This window comes from Nannospalax galili, unplaced genomic scaffold (genome assembly GCF_000622305.1).
Source record: "Nannospalax galili isolate Female #2095 unplaced genomic scaffold, S.galili_v1.0 scaffold47, whole genome shotgun sequence".
NCBI lineage: Eukaryota > Metazoa > Chordata > Mammalia > Rodentia > Spalacidae > Nannospalax > Nannospalax galili.
Genome location: NW_008357641.1, coordinates 1,706,462 through 1,710,856, shown reverse-complemented (window position 1 = coordinate 1,710,856; position 4,395 = coordinate 1,706,462). Strand labels below are relative to the sequence as shown.

At 45.0% G+C, this 4,395-nt stretch overlaps 1 pseudogene; it reads right to left on the bottom strand.

Moving 5' to 3' along the window:
* Positions 1-2,969: 2,969 nt before the first annotated feature.
* On the bottom strand, positions 2,970-3,394 carry LOC103751865 (annotated as a pseudogene).
* Between the last annotated feature and the right edge of the window lie 1,001 nt (positions 3,395-4,395).

Here is a 4,395-nt window from a genome sequence, read left to right as displayed (position 1 = left end):
GGCTGCCAGCACCAGGTTTTGGCCAGATACTGTCTCAAGGGACTAAGTCAAGAGTGATAGAGGAGAATGCTTGTCCTCCTCTGTGCACACCCCAGGAGCATGCACATAGACCACACACATACATACACAGAGAGAAGCCTTTGTTGGTCTGGAGAGACAGCAACAACAGTTAAGAGTGGTTCTGTTCTTGCAGAGGACCCAAATTCACTTCTCAGCACCCAGATCAGGTGATTCATAACCACTTCACTCGTGCACATATACAAACACACACATAGTTTTTTAAAAAGTTAAAAGAATTTATCAAAGAAGTCCTTATTGATTAAATAGGATGTAGGGACACACCACTTTAATCCCAGTGTTATAGGCCTAGATCTAGGTCCCAAGCCAACTGTCAAAAGTGCCCAAGTTCCTATGTCTGAAGGCAAAGAATTAGACCAGCAGCCTAGATCTAGGTCCCAAGCCAACTGTCAAAAGTGCCCAAGTTCCTATGTCTGAAGGCAAAGAATTAGACCAGCAGCACATGGGTAGAAAGAAAGAGGTTATTAAGAAAGTGCAAGCAGCCAAGTATGGTGGCACACACCTTTGATCACAACATATAGGAGGCAGAGGCAGGCAGATCTGTGAGATTAAGGCCAGCCTGGTCTACATAAGGAGTTCCAGGCCAGCTGAGGCTACAGGGAGGTCCTACATTTAAAAAGAAGAAAGAAGGAAGAAAGGGAAAGCAGGGGCTGGAGAGATAGCTCAGCAGTTAAGAGCACTGGCTGTTCTTGCAGAGGATCTAGGTTTGATTCCCAGCACCCACATAGCAGCTAACAACTGTTCTTAACTCCAGTTCCAAAGGATCTGACATCCTCTTCTGGATTCCATGGGCATTGCACACATGTGGTACACTTACATACATGTAAGCAAAACACTCATACACATAAAAAACAAAATTAAGATGGGCGTGGTGGCACATGTCTTTAATCCCAGCACTTGGGAGGCAGAGGCAGGCGGATCTCTGTGAGTTCAAGGCTGCTCTTGCAGAGGACTCAAGATCAGTTTCCAGGACCCCCCACCCCAAGGCCGCTTCCCTCTCTCGGGCATATCATCATATCATCCATCCATCCATCCATCCATCCATCTACCTTGCCCCCCAACACACACACCGGTGAACCTTGCCTCTCAGCACTTGGAAGGCTGCACGGAGTCTGCAATTAAGGCACTGCCAGGAGCAGCTCTAACAAGGGCAGGGAGGGGTGCGGTTCCTGGGACTCTTTCCCCAGGGCCACATGCTGGGAGGAGTTGAGCAGCCTGCAGCGTTCCCACAGCCCCCACAGACCAGCCTTGCAGATACCTTCTGGAATTTTCTTTCTCTGCATATTTCTGTCTCTTGTCTCTTTCGTCTCTTGATTTTTTTTTTTAACAGAAAAAATATTTATTTAGTACACTGCAAGGGACAGTGGGCCGGGCAGTAGCAGGAATTCTACATCAACTTTCTTCCATTCTTCCCTCCCTTCCCCCACTTCTTTCCCCATCACCCCTCCCTTCCCCCACTTTCTTTCCCCATCACCTCACTTCTTTCAGTTTTTGGATTTTCTTTTTAAAAGTTTTTTTTTTTTAATTTTATTATTTTTATTTTTTTGTGTATGAGTTTAAGTGTACCTTAGCCATACAATGCCCACAGAGGCCAGAGGAGACCATAAGATCCCCTGGAACTGGAGTTACTAATGGCTATTAGCCACCACGTGGTGCTGCTAAGGGAGCCTGGATCCTCTGCCAGAGCAGCTAGTGCTCTTAAGGGCTGAGCCATCTCTCCAGCCCCTGGATTTTCATTTGTTTACTTTATTTATTTTATTCTTTTTTTTTTTTTTCTGAGACTGTTGGCTCTGTAGCTCCGGCTCGACTGGAATCTGCTATGTAGACCAGGCTGGCCTAGATCTCACAGAGATCCATCAACCTTTGCTTCGCTAGTGTGGGGACTAAAGGTGTTTGCCACCACATTCAACTTGGATTTCCTTTTGAAGTATTTTATTTTTATTTGTATGTGTATGACTGTATTACCCTCATGTATATGAGTGCACCCATGTGGTACAGTGCCCTCAGAAGTCAGAAGAGGGTGTCAGATCCCCTGGAACTGGTTATTAGCTGCCACGTGGGTGCTGGTATTTGAACCTGGGTCTTCTGCAAGGGCAGCCAGTGCTCTTAACAATGGAGCCATCTCTCCAGCCCCTGGATTTTCTTTTGATTTTTTTTTAATTGCAAAAGTTTATTTAGCAATGAGTTTCATATGAAAATGTACTTGACTGGATTTTATCTCATAGTAAAACAGGCCCTTTGGGGAGGGGATGTGAACTTCTCTGCTGAAGAGCCATCGTTTAAACTCATTCAAAGGCTCCTAGTGTGACAACACTGTTTCCTTGTGTGACCACCATTTCATTGTCTTCACACTCATCAGTCACAAGATTCATAAGGGGATCAAGGCCACGAAGTATTCTTTGTCATGTCTACCACATTTACCTTCAGTTAGAGCTTCTTGTCCAAGAAGTTCTTCAGCTCAGGAGGGCAGGCCTTGCTTAGAGGCTGGTTTCAGTGCGGCTGCAAAGGAGTGGACAGCCTGGAGCTTTCTGGATTTTATTATTTTAAAAATTATTTGTTTAATTATTTTTATTTTTATGTGTATGAGTGTTTGCCTGCATGTATGTAAGTGCACCATATGTGTGCAAGCCCATGGAGGCCAGAAAAAGGGGTCAGATGCCCCCTGGAACTAGAGTTACAGACTTCTGTTAGCTGCCACGTGGGTACTGGAAACAACCCGGGTTATAGTCTTAAAACCTTCTGTGTTTTTTTTTTTGAGGGCTCATCTTGGTGCTCATCGTTTATATCAGTACAGAGAAGAATGGCAGCATAGCAGTTACACCAGGGGCCACAACGGTTTTTGTGGGGAGAACCTTTATAGCGAGGGTGGAGCTGAATCTCTCGCCCCTTAGCTACTCATGAGAAACGTGTTCCAAGGCCACATAGCTTATCATCTAGGCAATGACAGCCAATAGGTCCAATCTTATAGTCTGCACAGACCAGAAACTTGATGTTGATCATATCTTTGGTGCAGCCCACATTCTTTAAGATGAATATGTCATTAACCAGCCAGTGTTCCTGGAGATTACCGTCCTGATTGCTGCCATCAGCCAGAGCCGGCTTCTTTTTCTTGGAGGGAAGGAAAAGCTGCCAGTGGGAGAAGACTGCCATCCCTGGCTACAGCACCCAACACTGGCATCGTACTGCCTTCTGGTTCCGGCCCTCGGCTGACACTAGCTTGTTCCGTAGCACCACTGGTTCCATCATTGCACGACCACAGCCTCCAACGCTCTGTACGCATTCTTGTATAATCTTTTAGCTTAGACTATTTTGTAGTTCCCCACCCCCTTTTTTTTTTTTTGCTTACTAGGTAGAGTCCTTGAAATGTAACCATGGGATGCTTTACTGCTCTGTGATGTGTTCACTACCCTGAGATGTTTTATTACTCTGTAATATCTTGAAGCTCTGTGATGCTTTCTAACCATGTCTAACTGCTGATAAAGATGTGAAACTAAGAAAATGGAAGTTAATGATTCAATGAGGCAACTGGTCCAGTCATTCGAAGACAAGTATAAATCAAATGTGATAGATGCCTAAACTTCAGCCAGTAATGTTTTTATAAACTGCATTTGACCGATTACTAACCCAGTTAGCCTGGTCTAGCTATAGATCAAAAGGTAGCACATGTCTATGACAACAGAGTGAGCTCAGGAAGGAATTTTCCTGGGATAACGTGGACCATCATGAAAACAGACATAGGGCACGGATTCCAGCCATAAAATGATGACATAAATGGCCTGGCGTGGTGGCGCACGCCTTTAATCCCAGCACTCGGGAGGCAGAGGCAGGCGGACCTCTGTGAGTTCAAGGCCAGCCTGGTCTACATAGTGAGTTCCAGGACAGCTGGGGCTATAGGGAGACCCTGTCTCAAAAAGACAAAAAAAAAAAAAAAAAAAAAAAAAAGACATAAAAAGCCTCTATGACCCATCTACACCTCTGTTCAAGGCCCCCCAAAATCTTAAATCCTTGGTTGCTAATTCTGGAACCATATGCATGTGAAAAGAATAAATGCCAGTATGCTGGTGCATGCTTTTTATCCCAGGCGGATCTCTGTGATTTCCAGGTCAGCCTGGTCTACATAGGGAGTTCCAAGCCAGCTGGGACTACAGAGAGACCCTGTCTCAAAACAAAACAAAAAAGAAATGGGCTTTCCAACTCTCTCCTCGATAAATGCTTGATCCCTTACCTGTTTGAAGAATTTTTCTTTAAAACTAGGACCTCTGCAAAAGCTCTTAACTGCTGGACCATCTCTCCGGCTTTTTCTTTTTTGAGACAGGG